At 41.0% G+C, this 24,453-nt stretch overlaps 1 protein-coding gene across 7 annotated transcripts in view; it reads left to right on the top strand.

Moving 5' to 3' along the window:
• CHD7 (chromodomain helicase DNA binding protein 7) overlaps window positions 1-24,453 on the top strand; it is a 616,542-nt gene that overhangs the window by 32,105 nt on the left and 559,984 nt on the right. The window contains exon 1 of one of the 7 annotated variants that reach the window (XM_033933449.1): window positions 23,651-23,672. The exons of the other annotated variants lie outside the window; for them this stretch is intronic. The gene's annotated coding sequence lies outside the window, so the exon portion shown is untranslated. Of the gene's footprint in view, window positions 1-23,650; window positions 23,673-24,453 lie in introns of those variants that run through there. 7 annotated transcript variants of the gene reach the window in all.

Here is a 24,453-nt window from a genome sequence, read left to right as displayed (position 1 = left end):
GGGAATAAAAGTATTTAGTTATGCAGATGATTTTACAATCATTATTCCATTTGCTACCTCTCTTTCTGAAGTCATCCCTAAAGCAACAGAGGTATTAAACCTGATGGAGCAATAGATGACTGATTTTAGACTGAAACTTAATTCAGAAAAAAAAAAAATTGTAGCTTCATCACACCCGTTTGATACTAAAACATTATTGTGTATCAATAAACTTAGTTATCCTATTCAATCTACTATGAAGGTTTTAGGCGTAATACTGGATCAGGGTCTAACAATGCAGGACTAGGTGGACTCTTTGGTTAGAAAGGTTTTTTTTTACTCTTTGGAAGTTTCAGTCCATTAGAGCATATTTTGACGTTTCATCATTTAGAATTTTGGTACAATCCCTTATATTAAGTCAACTAGATTACTGTAATATCGCCTATTTAGCAATTTCTCAGAAGAATATGCAGCAATTACGATTGGTGCAAAACGCGGCAGTCAGGTTGATTTTTGTGCTGAAGAAATTCGATCATGTAACACCTTCTTATCGACTTCTGCATTGGCTACCAGTGGAGGCGCGTGTGAAATTTAAGTTTGGCTGTTTTTGTTTTAAGGTTTTATTTGGGTTAGCTCCTAAATATGTAACTGACCTTTTTTCTTTTTCAACCAATAGACACAAGAGAAGCGCACGCTTGAATTTTGTTTCCTCACCAGTTAGAGGATGTAAACTTAAAAAATATCATCAACATCTTTTTTGTTTCAGGCAACATTATGGGGTAAAGATTTGGAAAAATTGCTTTCGCTTACTAATACTTATGAGGAATTTAGGAGACATCTAAAAATATATTTGTTCTTGAAGCACTTAGGTAGCTGATTTGCAAAATCTTATACAATAACTGATCTTAAGGTTTTTAGTTACTAGTTTTTAACTTTGTAAGTTTTACTCAATTTGTAGTATTTTTAACTATTGTAAACTGCATAGAACTTTACAGTCCTGCGGTATATAAACTATTATTATTGTTGTTATTATTATTATCACAGGGGACTTACAAAGAACAAAATAATCAGAATACAATGAACATTCAGTTAAGCATTTAGGGCTAGATTCACTAAGGACACCGATCGTGTCCCAACCACTTTGCGATCACTTAGCGACCCCGACCCAATTCACTAACCTTACTCCCGATCCAAGCATGCAAATGAGGGGGAACGGCATGCAAATATAGGCAGGCAGTGATTCACTAAAAAAATGAGGGACACCAACTGGGCTGGCCGATCAAATAATAAGCGACTGCTGAGGACCAGTTGCTCAGGTCCTTTCCGACTTCTCTGTTCTCTCTGTCCCGACTCTCTTCTTGCTTACCTGCTCCGACTCTCCTCTTGCCGCCCTGCTCTCTGCCCCGACTCTCCTGCCCTTCCCTGCAGTGTGAGCCCGTGGTTTTAACCCACGGGTTAAAACCACAGGCTCGCGAAGTAAAAAAGTAAAAAATTAAATTCAAAACCTCTGTAAGCATGCGCAGACCATCTACAGGCAAAGAAGATGGTCTGCACATGCGTCGGGATCGCTATTCAGCGATTTGTGCATTCGATTGGGGGCGTGATTCTGATCGCCCCCATTTGCATGAGATCCTGTTATGAATCAGGCGGCTGGCAACCTCACGGATCAGATCGCTAACAGATCAGATCGGATCCATGAGGTTAGTGAATCTAGCCCAGACATGGTCAACTCTGATCCTTGAGGGCCGGAATCCAATAGGGTTTTCAGGATTTCCCCAATGAATATGCATGAGATCTATTTGCATGCACTGTTTTCAATGCATATTCATTGGGGAAATCCTGAAAACCCGATTGGATTCCGGCCCTCAAGGACCGGAGTTGCCCATGTCTGATCTAGCCCTTAATTAGCTTTCAGTCCTAACACTGGGGCTTGCTGTTACAAAGCAAACCATTTTAACTTGGTTGGCAGGCTGTTTCTCCTTCATGTATGCTCAGGCTGGGCTGACAATCCATTTTATAGCCCACAATGTGTGGGCTATGGTTACCTAAGTAGCTCACTTCCATTCTGCTTCTATTGAAGAAATCTGCAAAGTGGTCACATGGTACTCAATATGTGCATTTACCTTTCATGAATGTTTGGAACAGAATTCCAGAAGAGATAGTCAGGACAAGCAGTTCTGCAAAATCTTTTCACTTCCTGAGAGCTAACTTTCCTTCTGACCCTTTTCGTTTTTTGCCAAGCTAATGTTTACTTAACATTTAAACTCTCTTAGAGACATGAAGCTGGATGCACTGAAAACAGTCATTAAGACCATGTGGGTCACTGTGGGTTGACTCTTTTTTTTTTGGCTGATTTTGAAAAGAGCGATCGATGTTCAAATGTCTTCCAATGTAAATGAGTTTTGTGGAGGGCAGCCATAATCCTATCCCATTGATCATCTTGAAAGTGACTCTTGCACATGTGCAGAGCCAGCAGGGGAAGGCCAAACAGCTAAGCAGCAGGGGAAACCCCAAAGCAGTCTCCTGTTGTTCGGGCTTTTTTTCTTTCTTTTTTTTAATGGCACAGATGTCCCCATTTAAAAAAAAAAAAAAGTGCTGCGCTTCCCCCCCCCCCTAAAAAAAAGATGGCCCTCGAAAAAAAAAAAAACTGGGGCAGGAGGGGATGTCTATTCCCTCCTGCCTCCGGTTGCCCGCCCCCCCTTCTGAACCTCCTCCCCATGCCAGGATCCACACTCTCTGTATTTAGAAAACAAATCAGCAGGAGGTTTGCACGTTCCTTCCTGCCTACAGGTGCCACCTGCTGACTCTCCCCTTCTCCATGCCCTGTTCTTAGAAAAATATCAGCAGGAGGGATGCTCACTCCCTCCTTCCTCAGCCATCCAGCTCCTCCCGACCCACCTCCTTACCTCTTTCCTGAAGAAGATAGTAATGCCCAGTCCCTCCTCCCCGCAGGCCTACCTTTCCAAAATGGCAGACCTTTACTTTTCCCTGTGCATCGTGGGATGCACTGGGAGGGGCCTAAGGCCCTGACTGACTCGGATACCCCCTGGTAGGGGCTTTAGGCATATGAACCAATCAGGGCCTTAGGCCCCTCTCCATGGGGATTATTAATGTTTTGTTAGATGTTTAATATTTGGCTGTTTTATATTGATTATTAATGTATTTTAATGTAAAGTTAATCTTAAGCTAATCATTGATTGTAATCTCTTAAACTTCATGAATAGGGTGGTATATAAAATTAGTGCTCTAGAAAACAATAATAACTGAAAGGTATTGGCAGGATAGAAGACACCCATGTAATGTAATGTAATAATAGTAGTAGAAGTGAAGTTGTATGCATGTTAAATTCCAAAGGAAGTTATGGTCTATGGCCCTGGGTCAAGGACAATAATAGCAGTGATTATGCTCATTTTCTAATTCAGTCCCAATTCTGGATAGTTGATTGAAGTATCATGATGCAACAGTATAGATTGGTTCCAATTTGAATCTGAAGCTCTAAAAAGCAGAACAAATACATGTCTCCTCCTTTCCCCAAAGTCATGAACTGCATTGTAATCACAGTGGTAACATGTATTATTTGTTCAGTCTTTATATTTACTAAAGGTGGAAAATTCTTGGACTTTGTGTTACCAAATTTGGAAAGTTGCTTTTGCACATTATGGAGGTGTATAAAACTGCAAGATCAAACCAGATGAGAGCTGCCACTGCTTTTGAAAACCTACCTAGAATAGGTCTGCTGCCTCCAATGGGATATAGGCTGGATGAGAGCTGCTACTTGCCCAGGCTCCAAAGGCATCTGCTGCCTGTGATAGGCCCTGACTAAGAGGAGCTTCTGTGGCCTAGTGCTGCTTCCTACTCTGGAGAAGAGGCAGAGAGCTGTGAAGTGAGGGTGAGAAAAATAAAAAGCCAAAGAAATCTTAATGCTCCTAGCTCTCCCTTGCCAAAAGCATCTCACACAGCCAATATAATGAAGAAAATTCATAATAGACAAATACCTAGACAAGAAGATATTTGTTTCGTCTTGTATAATATTTTGACTATTGCCTGAGTTTTCCAAATATTTCCCATCCGTGCTTAGCCTCTTAACTTGAATAAATTCTACTCCCCCTCCTCCCCACTTGATTAAATGTGGTATCCTTGGTTCGATGTAGCTATTCTCTTTATCACTTGCTTAAAAAAACAAAAAATATGGTCTGTATTCTCACACTTGTTACTTATATTCAGCTTTATCAAAACTGCCCAAATTGGATTACAAAATCATAAAACATCTAGTACAGAAAAGGTGATAAAATATAGAATATCTTCAATATAAGACTTATGTGATGTTTTGAAAATATGTTGCAACAAAAAATTTATGTAATCAAGGAAAATATATTGTAGTAATTTCTGGGAATATTCTGCTTCTTTTTTGTAAGCCACATCAAATTGTATTGTGTTGTATTAAGCATACAAAACTTTTTTATAGAGTTGCATATATGCTTTTCTCTCCAGCTATACCTCCTGTGGTAGCTTCCCTTCAGTCCTCATCCATCTTTGTCATCTGAAGTGATGCATCATAGGACTGAGCTTCACTACCCTCAGGCTGCTTACATGCTTTACTATTCATAGCCCTTCCTGTAACCTTGTCTTTGTCCCTTTTTTGTGTATCAAACATAGGCCATATTTCATAGACATTAGAAATAAATTGGCTCAGACTTCTTATCTTATTCATGTAATGAAATGATTTCTTAAATCTTCATACTGTGCAATTGTCTCTTAAATTCCTCCCTCCCCCTCCCCCATTTTAAAATGTAAATCTTTAAGGCTTTAAAAATACTGTGAATTTAAGATTTTTGGGTTTCAGGGATGTTTACTTGGGACATCAATAATGTAATTATCCTGTATTACCTGCTGCAGACCCCATTGTACAAAATGGACCCTGCAACAGATAATAACACTTTTTTATTTAATCCACAATCATTGAGGGTGAATAGAATCTGGTAGTGTCTCTTGTCTGTCCACCCCAGGTTGTCATGTCCAGATGATGCAAGCTCCCTTGTAGATCTAGAGTGAAGATTCTGGCATGGGTAGCACACCCTGACCAAGAATGCGTTTTGATATTGCTGGTTGAACCACAGGACCTGCCCCAGAATTAGCTATTTAAAAGTTAGTTGAATATTTTCAAGAACTGTCATCAGATAAGTACAATAGATCGAAGAGGATAGCAGTTGTAAATATTGCATACACGATTTTCAAACAAGGCTATTAATATTCAGTATCCAAGTACCTTCCAAAATCATTTTGGGAGAAGTTGTTAAAGTAGACTACTGTTAAGCTGAGTTATTTTACCACAAGTTGTGCTAGTTTAGCACTGAATTTAATTTTATGCAATGAGACTCTTATGATGAATGACTCATCTTCACGGTGGTCCACTTTGGTAACTTCTTCCTTAGGCAGCATATTCTCATTTGTGGGTGACATCATCCACACAGATCCTGGTAGGGACAGTGAAAAACTGTGCTGCCATTTTAAAAATTTTTAAGTCTCAAGACTGCCCGCACCATGTATGCATTGGAGCCTTTCTGCCCAAAGTCAGTTTGCAGAGCCATCAGTTTTCAGTCTTTTGTGGAGCTGAAATCACTGTTTTCTTGGACGACTTCCAAGAGCGCTATTTTTCTTCCTTCCCAATTCCTTTTTTTTTTTTTTGCTATCCTTACCTCATCATTTCTTTATTATTTTCAATTTTGCTCTTCAGTTTAATTTTCTTTTAATTTAGTTATTTTCATTTTTGAGCCTTCAAGCCTCTTGGAGCCTGTTTTCAGGTCAAGCGCATCCAACATTTTTTTTCATATTCCATCTACTGCCTTTCACACCTTCCAAGATTGTCTCCTGAACCAACTAATTCTGATCAACACAGCACTCAGATAGCCATCTACTACATAATCAAGCAAGGAGGAAGAGTCTCTTTGTCAGCAGGTGATACAGTTCTCTTCTTGGGTGCTCCTGCACATCCTATATCTGAATAAATTTACCTAACAAGGAAACAGAAAGCTCTAACAGATATTTTTAATAGATTCCTTCAACCTTATGAGTAGTGACTCAGTTCATCTCTATTTCATCAAATCTACTTGACTTGGGGATCTCCACATCAACTCAATGATGAGGAACCCATTCCTTTTCAAACTTTTCAACTGTCTTGACTCAGAGTGAAAGATCCCTTCTGCCTACCAATCTACAGTATTGGCACTTTACATCCTGGTTCCTGACTCCTCATGTGTAATAACTTCCATCTCTCTGTCCCAGTGTCAACCACCATAAATTCCTACACATATCTCTCCGCATGGTGATACTACTGCTTCATGTGGACACATTTTACTTTCTGATGTTGCCTATAGGGTGCGGCTCCAAACATATGTCCTCTATCATCAGTGCTGGATTACCTTTCACATCTCTCTCATACTAATACAAAAAAAAAAATAGACTGAATAAAAACACTTCAGTACAGTATCTGTTCATCTCAAGACTATCAGTGACTTGTGTACCTTTGAGCACCAAACCTCTCTCTGGCTACATACTGTATTTGTTGCTTTCTTGGTTCATGAAAAGGCTCATGATGTAAAAGCCTCCAATCCAACCTTCTCTAGTTGCTTGGAACCTACATGTTATCCTCTCCACTTGATTAAGCCTCCATTTGAAACACTTATGACTTCATCTCTCAAGCACCTCACTTAGACAGTATTCTCACTTTGTATTACTTCTGCACACTGAGTCACTGAATTCCAATTTCTGATACCTTATCCACCTTATACAACATTTTCTTATGATAGTTGTTGTTTTCACTCACCTCAACTTCCTGCCAGAAGTAGTCTCAAAGTTTCATCTCAGCTAGTCTATAGACTTTCCTTCCTTCTTCCCCAGACCACATTTTCATCCTGGGAGAACTGTATTAAACTCATTGGACTGTAAACTTGCCTTAGCTTACTGTCTACTTTGAATTAAGACTTTCAAAACTACAATTCATCTGTTCTTGTCCTTTAATCCTAACAGACTAGGAGCTCCTGTAATCAAGAGGACCATCTCTCCATAGTTAGCAGACTGCATATCATTCTGCCATGCTCAGGCTGGGCTGCCACTGGAAAGTTGTGTTAATAGCACACAAAGTAAAAATAATGGCAGCCTCAGTAGTTCATTCAGTTCTTCTCCCATTGAGGACATTTATGAAGCAGACTATGGGTCCCTAGTCCATACTTTCATATCCCATTTCTGTCTGGAGACTATTTCCAGACAGGATAGTTGGTTCAGCCAAGCAGTTCTACAAAATCTATTCTCTATTTAGTTGACAACTTCCCTCCGTCCCATTCATAGTAGCTAGGGAGTCCCACCTGTGAGAATATGCTGCCTACTTGTCCTGGGATAAAGCACAGTTACTTAACCTGTGACAGGTGTTATCCAGAGACAGCAGGCAGATATTCTCACAACCCTCCCATCTCCCTTATTTGACTTCTTAGTTTGTTTACTGAACTGATGGTCTTGCGAGCTTACGTCGAGCAGGAAGGCACGTTCACATGTGCGGTACGGTGGTCTCGAGAGTTCTAAAGAATTTAAAGCGAAAGTACACTTTTGGACTGTCTATACTGGGGCTCTATGGATGTCACCCATATGTGAGAATATCTGCCTGCTGTCCCTGGATAACACTTTTTACAGATAAGTGTGCTATATCTAGGCATGTAGTTGCTGTGTAAACATGTAAGTGATTGTTACAGAATTGTGGTGCCTTCAACTCCCCTTGCTCATTTCAAGACTTGCAGGCTGATTTGCTTTCGTGCAAAGTTGCTATTTCCAAAGAATTTCATATTTAGAGCCCGACGCCGTGCAAGCAGGAGGACTCTGCTCTCCCTTAGAGCCCCTGCCGCTCCAGCAACCGCGGATCACCGAACGCAGACCGACTTCTGAGTCGGACTTTTTCTTCAGCCCTTGAGGGCCACCGAAAGCCTCCCCCACCCAGCGACTTCCTAGGCAGAGGAAGGAGGAAGTTTCTGCCATCGTGTCCCTCCTTCCTCCGCCCGACGCCGTGCAAGCAGGAGGACTCAGCTCTCTCTTAGAGCCCCTGCCGCTCCAGCAACCGCGGATCACCGAACGCAGACCGACTTCTGAGTCGGACTTTTTCTTCAGCCCTTGAGGGCCACCGAAAGCCTCCCCCACCCAGCGACTCCCTAGGCAGAGGAAGGAGGAAGTTTCTGCCATCTTGTCCCTCCTTCCTCCGCCCGACGCCGTGCAAGCAGGAGGACTCTGCTCTCCCTTAGAGCCCCTGCCGCTCCAGCAACCGCGGATCACCGAACGCAGACCGACTTCTGAGTCGGACTTTTTCTGCAGCCCTTGAGGGCCACCGAAAGCCTCCCCCACCCAGCGACTTCCTAGGCAGAGGAAGGAGGAAGTTTCTGCCATCTTGTCCCTCCTTCCTCCGCCCGACGCCGTGCAAGCAGGAGGACTCTGCTCTCCCTTAGAGCCCCTGCCGCTCCAGCAACCGCGGATCACCGAACGCAGACCGACTTCTGAGTCGGACTTTTTCTTCAGCCCTTGAGGGCCACCGAAAGCCTCCCCCACCCAGCGACTCCCTAGGCAGAGGAAGGAGGAAGTTTCTGCCATCTTGTCCCTCCTTCCACCGCCCGACGCCGTGCAAGCAGGAGGACTCTGCTCTCCCTTAGAGCCCCTGCCGCTCCAGCAACCGCGGATCACCGAACGCAGACCGACTTCTGAGTCGGACTTTTTCTTCAGCCCTTGAGGGCCACCGAAAGCCTCCCCCACCCAGCGACTTCCTAGGCAGAGGAAGGAGGAAGTTTCTGCCATCGTGTCCCTCCTTCCTCCGCCCGACGCCGTGCAAGCAGGAGGACTCAGCTCTCTCTTAGAGCCCCTGCCTCTCAAACCACCTCTCCAGCGAATTCAGAACACAACCCATACATCCACTCTCACAACCAACTCAAATAACTACCAAACCGCAATCCTCACAAATTTAAAAAAAAAAAAAAAAAAAAAAAAATAATGGCACTGCGTACACACAACCTCATTCTTGCCCTCATACTAATTGCCACATTTATAGCAAAATGGAAAACCACAGGCTACCAAATACAAACCATCCCTATCCTAACAACAACACACAGACCTGTTCAACATACCAGAAAACTGCACACCACTAGAACACTAACTCCATGCCCACTATCCAGCCAAGCCAGCATCCCCACCATCTGGGGAAAAAGACCCCCACCAAAACCTAACTCAAACACACAAAAATACCAAACCTCACCAAGAACTATCATCAATACAACCACTACACCAACCACAAAATACACTACAATTGCTTGCGCATATATGAACATCAGATCCGTAAGCCCAAAGGCAGAATTAATCAAAGATTGGCTGACCAAAGACAATCTAGGCTGTCTCTTCCTAACCGAAACATGGCTCACCTCTGAGTCAGATCCAAGCATCACAGAATTCTGCCCCAAAGGATATAAACTTGAAGTAGTATGTCGAGAAAACAGAAGAGGAGGAGGACTAGCAATCATAACAAAAAACAATCTCAACATCGACGTACTAACCAAGCACTCCACCCCTTATCTTGATCTGCTAGCCTGCCAAATATCTGACAAATCACTCAATGGAAATCTGAACTGTCTTATTTGCTACATTACACCAGGTAAATGGAATACTTCAAAACAAGAACTTGAAGAATTCATCTTCCAGAACTCACTCTCCTCCACACATAACTTGATCCTCGGAGACTTAAATCTCCACTTAGAAGATCAATCATCCAAACAAACAACAGATATACTCTCATACCTCAACACTTTATCCTATCAAATTCTCAACCCAGAACCCACACACGAAAAAGGTCATCAACTTGATATAGCAGCTTACTCATCTCCAAATCAAAACACACAAAACATCTACATCTCAAACGGGTCCTGGCACCCTACTCTATGGTCAGACCATTTCAAATATTCATTCACTATCAATTGGGCTCAAAATAACAACAAACCCACCCCAAAGAAAACACTCATCAAATTCAGACCGAAAATAGAACCTCACACATTCTGGAACACAGTCGACCCCGAAATCGACCCCAACAACCCCAAAGAATTCATAAACAGCTGGAGGACCCTCAGTGAATCCACACTAAACGAACTTGCTCCAATAAAAAACAAAAACAAAATAGACAGACCATCTAATAAATGGTTCGACAACGAACTTCTACAACTAAAAAGAAAATGCAGACAATTAGAAAGGTCATGGAAAAAACAAAAACACAACAACATCAAAGATGAATGGAAAATCCTAATCAAACAATACAATACCAAACTGAAGGAAAAACGAAAAAACTACTACTCCAAACTCATCAGCACAGAAAAACCAGACACAAGAATACTTTTTGACATCTTAAGAAATCTCACCGATACCAAACCATTTCTCGCCACCCAAGGAAACCAAACACCCACAGCCACCCAATTAGCGGATCACTTCAAACGCAAAATCATCACAACCAGATCCACATTCAACAATTCAAGAATCAACATAGAAGAAATACGAATTAATCCCAAAACAGATGAAGCAATCCCAGCAGACAGGATATGGACAAACTTCCCAAAGATACAATGGTCAGACTTGAACAGGCTTTACAAAAAATACAGCAAATCCTCATGTGACTTGAACAACTGTCCCTCATACTTACTAGCAACAGCTTCCACCAAATTTAAAGCTTGCCTCACACTATGGCTTCAAACAACACTAAGTGAAGGTCATTTCCCACCGGAATTAGGAGAAATCATAATTACACCTATCCTAAAAGATCCCAAAGGTCCTATAGATAATCCTGTAAACTATAGACCAATCGCTTCAATCCCTCTATACATTAAAATAACAGAAGGCCTTGTCGCACAACACCTCTCCAACTACCTTGAAGACCATCACATACTACATCCATCACAATCTGGATTCAGATCCAACCACAGCACAGAAACTCTATTGGTATCACTATTAGACATTGCCCGACAACACCTCAGCAAAGGAAACAAGCTGCTTCTCATTCAACTCGATCTCTCTGCGGCATTCGACCTAGTTGACCATCACACACTACTCCAGATATTAGACGCAATAGGAATTTCAGGTAATGTTCACAAATGGTTCCAAAGCTTCCTCAAAACACGAACATACAAAGTCAAATCAAAAGAGCACATATCCGACCCATGGTCAAACCCATGTGGAGTACCACAAGGATCACCATTATCACCCATATTATTTAACCTCTTCATAGCATCCCTAGGCATAACCCTAGACGCCCTAAACACAGTATCATTCAGCTACGCAGATGATATAACTATCCTCCTCCCCTTTAATATTCAAGACCCCTTATCCACAAACTACCTGAAAATGATAATGGAAACGGTAGAAAAATGGATGTCAAGTCATAAACTAAAACTGAACTCGGAGAAAACTAAATTCCTACTACTGGAAAGGGAAAAAAAACCTTCTCTCACAGAACTAGAAGTAAACACAATCAAGTACCCAATGCAAAGCACACTCAAAATCCTGGGAATCCTACTAGACAGAAATTGCACAATGCAGTCTCAAATCCACAAAATCATCCAAAGAGCATTCTTCACAATACGTAACCTAAGAAAAATAAGAAAATTCTTCAACAAAGATCAATACAAGATATTAGTACAATCCCTAGTACTGAGTATTGTAGACTACTGTAACAGCCTATACCTACCATGCCCAAATTACATGATAAAACAACTGCAGACAGTTCAGAACACGGCCCTCAGAATCATCTACTCACTGGGCAAATACGACCACATCACCAAAGCATACTTAGACTCACACTGGCTACCAATAAAAGCAAGATCTCAGTTCAAATTCTACTGTCTACTATACAAGGTAATACATGGAACAGCACCCAGCTACCTAAACAACAGACTACACCGTAACCTCTCACACAGATCAAGGAGAACCCAGAGCCTATTCACTCACCCCCCTCTCAAAGGAACACGACGAAAGAAACTATATGACAGCCTTTTAGCGACACAGGCAGCAAAGATCGATACTACCATCACCAATCTACTGACCAAATCAATAGACATTAAAGCATTCCGAAAAGAAATCAAAACTCATCTCTTCAAAAAACACTTCCCATCATCATAACCTCACAAAAGTTTAAGATAATGCTCTCATGACTACCCAAACACCACCACCAGCAACACCCAAATCCGAACAGTATTATCTCTACTCGTCTAAACAACAGAATCCGGACAATATTATCTCTATTCGTCTAAACAACCTATCACTATCTACTATCTACTACCAATTTATCCTGGAAAAGTCCAGAACAACAATTGTAACTTAACGCATTCTTGTTTATATGTACTGCAATGCTACTGGAAATGTCCAGTCTTCTAACATGTAATCCGCTTAGAACCGCAAGGCACAAGCGGAATAGAAATCACTTATGTAATGTAATGTAATGTAATGTAATGATTAAACAAGTTTTTTACTTCTTATGGACAGATAATGAGCTTTACTAAACCAAACCCTTTGGAATAAAAGACGCACACCATGCTGATTTTCAACTGTTCATAACTGTCTTATATATACATTGGAGTATGACTTAAGTAAGGCTGGTAATACAGAACATCCTGATTTACTTGGATTCATGTAGGTCAAGGATTTAAAATACTGCACATGTTTTGCATCATGAATGAGGAGTGTTTTGTATTTAGTGACAAGAGTTTTTTTAAACTTTAGAACGAATATTCTGTGTTTGGAAGCTTTTGTGCAGCTCTAGTAATTTAAATATACTACTGGGGATTAAGTTTGAAACTAGAGAATGACACGGGGAAAACATTTGTCCCCGCCCCGTCCCCACCCCCGTGACTACTGTCCTCGTCCCCGCAACCACTGTCCCGTCCCTTCGACTACTATCCCCGCAACATCCATAAAGCCTCAGTACTATAATATGTAGCTTATTCCTTCCTTATAAATCAAAATTCTGGCTGCTGAACTAGAGAAAGAGATGTTCAGCTGGCAGGGCTTTGTTTATAAATTTTTATCAACTCAATTAATATACTACTTTATCTTAAAGCAAATAAAATAAATAGAAATTTTTTTCTACCTTTTGTTGTCTGGTTTCTGCTTTCCTCATCTTCTCATTCAATTCCTTCCATCTACTGTCTGTCTTCTCTCTGTGACTTCCATTTGCTCTGTTACTGTGCCTCTCCCTTCACCCCCTCCAATTTGTCTGGCATCCATCTTCTCTCTACTCCCCCCATAGACTGGCATCTCTGTCTTCTCCCCACTCTCTGTTCCCCATTTCGGTCCCCACTCTGTCTTCCCCATTTCCCTCCAGCGTCTTCCCTATTTCTCTTCAGTGTCTTCTCCCCACTTCCCTTCAGCATCTGTTCCTCTCCACCCCACTTCAGCGTCTGTTCCTTTACTTTCCACTACCACTCTTCCCTCTTGCCACCTCACCACCCTTCAGCACCTCTTATGCAGTCCTAACATCCCCCTCCCTCCCCCTTACCTTTGTGACACGTTTTAAGTTTAGAGAGCAACTTGCTCAAGCCGCCGGAGTCTGCCTGCAGTTGCGTGTGTCTGTGGGTGGAAGCTTCTCCTCTGATGCAACTTCTGGTTGCGTTAGAGGAGAAGCTTTTACCCACAGATGCACGCGACTGCAGGCAGACTCTGGCAGCTTGAGCAAGTTGCTCTCTAAACCTAAAACGCGCCGCAAAGATAAGAGGGAGGGAGATACAGAAGATAGATTTGGCCGATAAGGAGGGAGGGGGCCGCGCGCGATCAGTGACCACCCATGTACCTTCCCTTAATTGCGGGAACAAGGCCATTCACCGCTCAATGGGGCAGTGGATGGCCTTGTTCCTGTACCCGCAGTGAGCACTCCCCCTCCCCCACAGTTTCGGCGGGTTACCCGTGGGTAACAGCCACCTTGTCATTCTCTGTTTGAAACATAGATGCAGTGAATAAACTATAAATTAATTGAATTTGGTGAAAAGAAGGTGTTAAAATATATATAGACTCGTATTACATTGGGGAAGCCACCTCCTTTTAGGCTCAGTTCTTGCAGCAGAGACAGCTTATGAGATCACATTGTCTGGCTATATTGTATTTTCAGTGGCTGTGTATGTCCCCTTATAACTTGCTAAACTAGAAGTGAAAGTACTGCATTTTGGAGTGCAGAGGGATTTAGTAAGGGATATAACTTTTTGCAAGGTATGGGAAACAGAGAATTCTGATAGAACAGAGGCACACACATTTGGACAATGTGACTGAAATGTAGTCACTGAAGTAGGCAAACTATATAATATTGGAATGGTGAAGGTGGTCCAGATGTTTCTTATTGACAAGCATAGAAAAGAATTACTGAAAATTTTGACTGTGTTTAATAAACCATGTTATTTTATATGCTGCAAAATGCAAGTACCTTTTAGTGACCTGTATAATAAAAAAGGAAAACAAATACTGCTTGCATATTTTAAGTATATTATAGAGAATTTTTTGAGCTGGGATGTGACTGACTCATAGATAATGCTTTTTACAGCCCAGTCACTTATACAAAGAATTAGAATTCTTCTCTGCCTTTACTAAGTACGAAGGGGCTCATAATCGAAATATGTCTAAAACCCGGCCTAAATCGGCACTTGGATGATCAGTAAGACAAGTCGTCCAAGTACTGATAAACAAACCAGGTTTTAGATGTATCTAAAAATGACTTAGGCCTTTTCAGTGCTACTGAAAGCCCAGAGCTAAAAGGGGCGTGTTAAGAGGAGTGGTGAGGGCGATATTTGGGCGGGACATGACGACCTAGACTTACTGCAAGTATAACCGAAAGTTTAACGAGACTGCCAAGACGGAAATTATATATAACAACTTAGGCGATTTAAAACCAGGTCTAAGTGTCCAGAAGGTGTCCAAAGTGACCAGATAACCATTGTAGAGACAAAATACAGACCTCCACAGACTCCCCCAGTGATCACTGCCCCCCCCCAACTGCCATAAAAATCGTAATAAAAACTTCACATATCTGCCTTCAGAACATCAGCACCTGGCATTGGAAAGCCTAATAGAACTGCACAGAGATGGCTTAAATAGTCTGGTGGGTTGGCTAGTGAACCATAGAGAGGAGAACTCAGGCCCATAAGCCACTCTAACCACTACATTCATGGTGAAACATGTGCACCCCCAAAACCTCCCAAACCTTACTATACTGCCATATAGGTGCCACCTGCAGCCATAAGGGCTATTGGGGTTGTAGATAGGTAGGTCAAGCTGGTAGACAGCAAACCTGGCTAGGCAATTTCATCGATAGAGCCAGGTCGACCTATGGTGCTTTTCGGAAAGAAATTAAAACCGCTCTGTTCAATAGATTTATTTCCTAGTCAGACAACTCCCCCCCCCCCCTTTTAAAAACTATTACTCAACATGTTGATACTGCGTATTTTCACTAATTGTATTCTGTATTCACTGACTGTTCAGTGACTTCTTCACCATTTGTATTCTGAATTTCGCTGGCTATCCAGCCCCCTTCACTGTAACATGTTAATATTATATTTCTTACTAATTTGTACTCTGTAATCACTGACTGCTCAGTGACATCTTCCCTATTTGTATGCTGCAATTTGCTGATCACACAGCTCTCTTCACTGTGAACCGCCTAGAAGTCGCAAGATTATGGCGGTATAGAAAAAATAAAGTTATTATTATTATTATTAGGTTTTGGAGGTGTTTTGGGGATTCACCATGATCTATCTATAAGGGAGTTCTGGTGAGATGGTTATGTGGCACCCTTTTTGTGAAGTTTGCAGCAGTGCCCTGTAAGGTGCCTCACTACTCTGTTGTCATGTCTGGGTGTCCAGTCCATCACTTTTCTGGCCCCTCCCACATCCAGAATGTCTTGATCTAGGCGTTTTTCACTTGGACAAATTTTTGGACGAGAATGGGGTATAAAGATAGACGATTTAGTGGTCTGGACAATTAAACGGCTGGACTTGCAGGGAGATAATTCTCAAAAATAAAAAATATTTTGATTGTATTTTTCGAGAATGGACTTTAGACACTGCCGACTTTGGGCGACTAGCAACTTAGGCCCAAAACGGACTTAGATGTATTTTTTGATTATGCCCCTCTGTCTATGGACCAGAGATTAATTGTAAGAGAGTACTTGTTTGAATACATTGTTAATGAAATTCTTGGTTGTTGGGAGCTTATATAACTTGATGGGGTGGGGAAGGGATGGCAGTGTTGCTCAAAGTACTAGGTAGAAATGCTTAAGTAATGTGCACACACGCATTCTACATCAGGTAGACCAATTTTGAAAATCGTGCACTCGATAGCTTTCAAATTGAATAAAAATTTTGTGTGGACATTCACTAGGGTCTTAAACTAAATCATGCAAAGTTTTTCTTAGCTGTGTCTCTATTGGTTCAAGACCTACAGGTAGCTGAATGGAAGTCACCTTTAGAGTGCCATCCTCTGCATAACACAAAAGAGCTACATTGTTAAGGCGCTGCAGCCTAACAAAACCTGTGAATGGGACTGAATTTTTTTTTTTTTTTTTTTATTAGTACAACCCTTGGTACTAAGTTCCTCTGCAAAGTTTGGAACCTTGTAACACAAGCCTCCTTTTTTATGGGCCAGCAAACTATGAGGAAAATGTTACAATAAGAAATTTAAGGCCTACTTCAATAGCTTATTTTGACCCATGATTTACATCTAGGATTTGTACTAGGAAGCATTGCAGCCAACTGCAAGCAAAGGTATAATGACATAAAGATGTGATATCAATTTTTTATGCAAATGTTTTGCCAATTTTTGGGTGCAGATATCTCTATTGTGTTAAATTTTTCTTTGTCATTTGAAAGAGCATCTTTTATGTTTCAAAAATCACCCTGTTTCATCTTGGACCTAGCCTTGCTTTAGTCAGAATTAAGGTCCTAAAGACATACATCACTTGCATGCATGGAAACAGTTATACATAAGAACATAAGAAACGCCTTCACCGGATCAGACCTTGGTCCATCTAGTCCGGCGACCCGCACACGCGGAGGCCCAGTTAGGTGCTCCCTGTTGGAGACTCGGATTTCCCGTATCCCTCGATATGATTTGCACGGAGGTGTGCATCCAACTTGCGCTTAAAACCCAAAACAGTAGTCTCTGTCACAACCTCCTCCGGAAGAGCATTCCAAGCGTCCACCACTCTCTGTGCGAAACAGAACTTCCTGACATTTGTCCTGAACCTGCTGCCACTCAGCTTCAGGCTATGACCTCTTGTCCATATCACATCTGAAAAAGTCAGTAGTTCTGCTTCCTGGCCTATTTTGTCAAATCCTTTTAATATTTTAAAAGTTTCAATCATATCCCCTCGCAGTCTTCTCTTTTCGAGAGTGAACAGTCCCAGTTTTCCGAGGCATTCTTTGTAGTTCAAATTCTCCATAGCTTTGACTAGTTTCGTGGCTCGCCTCTGCACCCTCTCCAGAGGGTTATATCTTTCTTGAAGTATGAAGACCAGTGTTGGACACAGTATTCTAGGTGTGGTCTGACCATTGTTTGTAAAGTGGCATTATGACGTCCTCCGATCTACTCGTGATCCCCTTCTTAATCATGCCCAACATCCTGTTTGTTTTCTTAGCCGCCGCTGCACATTGAGCCGATGGCTTTAGGGTCCTGTCTATCAGTACCCCCAAGTCCCTTTCTTGTTTGCATTTTCCTAATGTCACACCCAATATCCTGTATTCATGTTCCTTGTTTTTCTTACCCAGATGCATCACCTTGTATTTGTCTATGTTAAAGTTCATCTGCCATTTTTTCGCCCACTTCTCCAGCTGGTTCAGGTCCCTCTGAAGATCCTCGCAGTCCTTTTGAGAGCCAACCGCTCGACATAGTTTTGTATCGTCTGCAAACTTGATTATATTGCTTGTTGTTTGCTCCTCCATGTCATTTATAAAAACATTGAACCAGATGGGCCCAAGAACTGAACTCTGGGGCACACCGCTAGTCACTTTCTCCCAGTCCGAGAATTTCCCATTTATGCTCACCCTCTGCATTCTGTTGTCAAGCCAATTGCCGATCCATCTGTGTACATCACCTCCTATTCCATGACTTAGTAGTTTCCTCATAAGCCTTGTGTGCGGGACCTTGTCAAACGCTTTCTGAAAGTCCAAGTAAATTATGTCCACTGGATCTCCATTGTCAATTTGTTTATTCACCTTCTCAAAGAACTGAAGTAAATTTGTCAAACATGATTTCCCTTTCCTGAAGCCGTGTTGACTAGCTCTTATTAGGTTGTGATTTTCCAGGTGTTTCACAATGGTATCTTTAATTAGTGCTTCAACCATCTTCCCAGGAACTGATGTGAGACTCACAGGTCTGTAGTTACCTGGTTCTCCTCTTGATCCTTTTTTGAAAATTGCGATGACATTTGCTATCTTCCAGTCATCTGGTATTTGCCCGGTTCTAATTGACATGTTGGCTAAGGTTTGTAATAGTTCTCCAATTTCTACCTTAAGCTCCTTTAATACTCTCGGGTGAATTCCATCCGGTCCAGGGGATTTGTCACTTTTTAGTTTGTCAATCTGAAAGTATATCCTATCCAACTCCACATTTACTGTTGCGAGACTTTCCTCTATGTCCCCGTTGAATATCCTCCCTGTTTCTGGCATTGTTGTAGTGTCCTCAATTGTGAAGACAGAGGCAAAGAATGAATTTAACCTATCAGCAATCTGTTTATCAAGTTTATTAGGATTTTATATACCGCCTATCAAGGTTATCTAAGCGGTTTTACAATCAGGTACTCAAGCATTTTCCCTCTTTTCTTCCTTGGTCGTCGAGAGGGCCCACTGCCTCTCTTGCTGGTTTTTTTCCTTTTATATATCTAAAAAAGGGCTTGAAATTTTTGGCTTCCTGCGCTATCTTTTCCTCATAGACTTTTTTGGCATCTCTTACTGCTTTGTGACACTTTTTCTGGTCGATTTTGTGACAGTTCCAGGCCTCTGTTGTTTTTTCCCATTTCCATTTTTTAAACGAGTTCCTCTTTTCCCTCACTGCATCCTTCACCTCTATAGATAACCAAGCTGGTTCTCCTTTGATCTTTTTTTCGCCTTGCTTTGGATATCTGCGGAATATAAAGATTTTGTGCTTCCGTGATGGTGTTTTTCAGTAGGGACCATGCTTGATCAACCGTTTGAATTTCTGCTTTCCCCTTCTTGAGCCGTTTACTAATCATGGTTCTCATGCTGTCATAATTCCCTTTTTTGAAGTTAAAGGTTGTGGCTTGAGTCTTGATTGGTTTCCCCTTTCCGATGCCAATGGTAAAATTGATCGTATTGTGATCACTTGTCCCCAGCGGAGCTGTAACTTCTACATCCGCTGTTCTTCCAGTTATGCCATTTATGACCAAGTCCAGGATTGCAGTTCCTCTTGTTGGTTCTTCCACCATTTGTTCAAGGAAGCAATCTCCAATCATTTCCAGGAATTTTATCTCCCTGCCGCAGTTTGACGTTCCCAGTTCCCAGTTTATCCCCGGAAAGTTGAAGTCCCCCATGATCGTTACATTTCCTGATTTACATCCACGGTTAATTTCTTCCATCATTTCTTTGTCTGTTTCCTCAATCTGTCCCGGTGGTCGATAATGGAAACCAATTTTTATGGTGCCATATTATATAACATGCAAATGAGTTAGAGATGTGACATTTTACAATGCAGCTAAGCTTGTGCTTACCATATTTTTAGCTACCATCTTGCTTTGCTGTGTACTTTTATAAAGGATCCCCTCAAAATGGATGTTAAGTTGTTCTGTGTTATTTACTACATGCAAGACTCAACATCCAAGACTAGACATGCCAAAGTATTACCTTTGCAAGAAACTGTGATGTCATATCAAAATGTCATGTTAGTGTGTTGAGGCAGATATTTTGGGAACATGTCTTGGGCCTGTGACACCATTGTGCCCTTTACAGCTCAGTTGCTGCCTTGATGGATAGGTCCTGGCCCATCTTGATGTTTTATTTATCTTGATGAAACTATGACTTAGGCATTTGCTGCCAGGGTCCAAATTTGTATTTTTCCTTATGGTTGGAAAGTTCCAACATTTGCTTCAGTTCTTTCAGCAAAAGGTCATAGTTGGTACATTATCACTGGTTCTTGTTTAACATCAGCATAAGAACATAAGAATAGCCTTACTGGGTCAGACCAATGGTCCATCAAGCCCAGTAGCCCATTCTCATGATGGCCAATCCAGGTCACTAGTACTTGGCCAAAACCCAAGGTGTAACAATATTCCATGCTACCAATACAGGGCAAGCAGTGGCTTCCCCCATGTCTTTCTCAATAACAGACTATGGACATTTCCTCCAGGAACTTGTCCAAACCTTTCTTAAAACCAGCTATGCTATCTGCTCTTACCACATCCTCTGGCAACGTGTTCCAGAGCTTAACTATTCTCTGAGTGAAAAAAAATGTCCTCCTGTTGGTTTTAAAAGTATTTCTGTGTAACTTCACTAACAGCTGCAATTGATTAGTGATTGCCCCTTAAGAACATAAGAATAGCCATACTGGGTCAGACCAATGGTCCATCTAGCCCAGTATCCTGTTTCCACAGTGACCAATCCAGGTTACAAGTTCCGATCACCATATTGGTCTCAATACCAGGAACTTAACCAAACATTGTCTAAATACAGCTATGTTAACTGCTGTTACCATATCCTCTGGCAGTGCAATGCAATCCAAAGCTTAACTATTCTCTGAGTGAAAAAATATTTCCTCCTATTGACTTTAAAAGTATATCCCCGTAATTTCATAGTGTCCTTTAGTCTTTGTAATTTTTGATGGAGTAAAAATTCGATTCACTTTTATCCATTCTATACCACTCAAGATTTTGTAGACTTAAATCATATCTCCTTCAGTCATCTCTTTTCCAAGCTGAAGAGCCCTAACCTCTTTAGTCTTTCCTCATACAAGAGGAGTTCCATCCCCTTTATCATCTTGGTCACTCTTCTTTTTAACCTTTTCTAATTCTGATCTTTTTTTGTATATGGTAGCCAAAATTGAACACAATACTCATGGTGAGGAGTGATACAAAGGCATTATAACATTCTTAGGCTGATTTACCATCCCTTTTCTAATAATTCCTAGCATTTTGTTTGCTGATTTGGCCACTGCCACTGCACATTGGGTGGAAGGTTTCAACGTATTGTCTATAGTGATACCTAGATTTTTTTCCTTGGGTGCTGACCCGTAAGTTAGACCCTAACATCCAGTAACTATGATTTGAGTTATTTCCAATGTGCATCAGTTTGCATTTGTCTACATTAAATTTCATCTGCTATTTGGATGCTAAGTCTTTCAGTTTTTTAAAGGTCTGCCTGCAATTTATCAGTCTGAATTGTGTTAACAATTTTGAACAGATTAGTTTCATCTGCAAACTTAACCACCTCACTCATTCCAATTTCCAGATCATTTATGTCAAATAGCAATGGTCCCAGTACAGATCCCTGTGGCACTCCACTATTTACCCTCCTCCATTGAGAAAAATGGCCCTTTAACCCTACCCTCTGTTTTCTGTCCAATAACCAATTCCTAATCTACAACAAAGCATTGCCTCCTATCCCATGAATCTTGGACTTCACTGAATTTATGCTTGGCATAACTCAAGGAATTTTGCCTGCTATCCCGCTGAATTTTTTAAGGAGAAATGCTAAAATGTGTAAAGCCAGTGTAACAAAGTGTAAAAATTGTTTTAAAAAAATCACTTGGAGGGGAAAAGCCCTGAAGTAGCTGCTTAAAACAGCAAATAAATTCTGAGGCTTTGAGCCCAGTTTCTCTAATCTCTCATTGTACAGCAACTCCTCCAGCCCCTTAACCATTTTAGTCGCTCTTCTCTGGACCCTTTCGAGTAGTACTGCGTCTTTCTTCATGTACGGTGACCAGAGCTGGACGTAGTGTTCCAGGTGAGGGTATACCATGGCCTGGTACAGCGGCATGATAACCTCCTCTGATCTGTTCATGATCCCCTTCTTAATCATTTCTAGCATTCTGTTTGCCCTTTTCCTGGAAAATGTTTGGATGATGTATGAGTGTTGGAAAGAATTCTAAGAGAGTGTGCACATGGAAATTCTGAGAGTGTGTGCATGTGGGATTCTCAACAGTCTTTCATGGTTAGAGTCAGGGTTTTGATTTGCGTAGTAAAAGGGTAGTTCTTTTGGTTAATGTTTTGGATTTAGGAGTAAATAATTCAAGGAGATTTTAAAGCAACTTCTGAGTTTTAGGATTTGGTAAAGGATAATTAAGGAAAAGGTAGATGAAGAGTTTAAAGAAGAATTCTTTGATTTGGAAAGCTACTCTGAATTAGGTTCAGTGCTCCAAATGGTCTTGACCTTGGGGCCGCCGCTTGAGCGGACTGCTGGGCAGGATGGACCATTGGTCTGACTCAGCAGCGGCAATTCTTATGTTCTTAGGACCAGCCAGCATGATTGAAACGTTCAAGATAATGAAGGGAATAGACTTAGTAGTAAAGACAGGTTGTTCACCCTCTCCAAGGTAGGGAGAATGAGAGAGCACTCTCTAAAAGGGAATAGATTCTGTACAAACATAAGGAAGTTCTTTTTCACCCAGAGTGGTGGAAAACTGGAACGCTCTTCCAGAGGCTGTCATAGGGGAAAACACCGTCCAGGGATTCAAGACAAAGTTAGACAAGTTCCTGCTAGACCAGAAAGTACGCAGGTAAGGCTAGACTCAGTTAGGGCTCTGGTCAAGGGCCGCCGCGGGAGTGGACTGCTCATCAGATTTAAGTTCCAGTGTTTACAAGTGTTCCCGCTTTCGGCAATTCATCAAATACTAGCCAATGCAAGAAAGCCTTTTAACTTTATTTTCCTGTGTGCACACAGTAGGTTTAATTTTGTTAAAGTAACACTTACCTGAGAAGCTTCAGTAGGTTCCTGCACAGAAAAGAAACAATTATTAAAGTTTAACAAAGAAAAAACACAATAAAGAAAAGGGTGAAGAAGACACAGAGGTAAAAGAAGGAAACTAAGGGGTACTTATCTGAATGTTCACCTATGAGAGAAAAGATAAAGTTTCAATGTTACAGAATTTAGAGATAAGTTAAATAAAAAGGTATAAGAAATTTTATAAAAGAATATTTACCTAAATAATTTCTAGGTTTATCTAACTTTGACCTGCAAAAAAGTAATAAAAAAAGATTATTTGAGCACTTTAAATAGAATAGAATTGTTATAGATACTTTAAAATATATTTAAGGAAATTTTAACTAAGATCTCATTAAAAGGAAATTTATGAACAAAGCTTATTTTGTGCAATAAACTATTAACTTATATCTGTTATTTAAAGTAACAGATATAAGTTAACAGTCTCTTTCCTTGCTGGTATTTTGCTGGAGACTATACATACCCTGAAGTTCCTAAAACCTAAGTAGCAATTCGGTAGAAGTGAGCCTTGTCTTGGGGATTTCAACTCAGAATAATAGACCATTGTGACATATTTTCTATTTCTGTGTGATAAGACAGGGTTGTGGTGAAACTAAGGGGTGCTACACTGGCATTGAGGTTTTCAGCTGCATTTCTGTGATTCTGCTTCCTGAAGGGATTACAACAGGATTTCCATAGAAATTCAAATTTGGTCTGAACCAAAGCTTCATGGTAAGAACAAATACAAGATTCCACAGATAATTTTGAAAAGTGCAGTGTGTCTTTTTATTAATTCTTGATCTTCTGAAGAGAAATCAATGATAGACTGTAAGCCACTTGACCAGAATAAAAACCTGATGGTTTGTGGCATTCAGAACCATCATAAATTCCTGCGCTCCAAGATTCTAATTCATTGTTAACCTAGAATAAATGGTCACCCAAAAATAACAATAAATGTGAAACAAATCAAGAAAAACTTATAAGAACACAACAAGAAAACAGAAATGATGTCTGTTAAACAATAGAACCCCCCTCCCCCACCAGCTATTTTGTAGAAGGGAAAAGATGGAATTAGGATGTCTAAGTCATAGTTTCATCAAGATAAATAAAACATCAGGATAAGCCAGGACCTGTCCAGCAAGGTAGCCACTGTAAACCATAAAGGGCATATTGGTGTCATAGGACGAGGCATATTTCCAAAATCTCTGCCTCAACACACTTCTAACATGACATTTCGATATGATCCTGGTTTCTTGCAAGGTGATACTTTTGCATGTCTAGGTTTGCATGCAGTAAATAACACAGCACAACTTAACATCATCCAGTTTGAGGGATCCTTTATAAAAGTACATGGCAAAGCAAGATGCATCATAAGCTAAAAGCATGGTAAGCCCAACAAGCTTAGCTGCATTGTATAATGTCACGTCTCTAGCTCATTTGAATGTTACACAACCATAACAGGACACCAAAGATGGCTCTGTATAACATAGTGTATCTGTGCATGAAAATGATG

This window comes from Geotrypetes seraphini, chromosome 2 (assembly GCF_902459505.1).
Source record: "Geotrypetes seraphini chromosome 2, aGeoSer1.1, whole genome shotgun sequence".
Classification (NCBI taxonomy): domain Eukaryota; kingdom Metazoa; phylum Chordata; class Amphibia; order Gymnophiona; family Dermophiidae; genus Geotrypetes; species Geotrypetes seraphini.
This window is presented reverse-complemented; position numbering and strand designations above follow the sequence as displayed.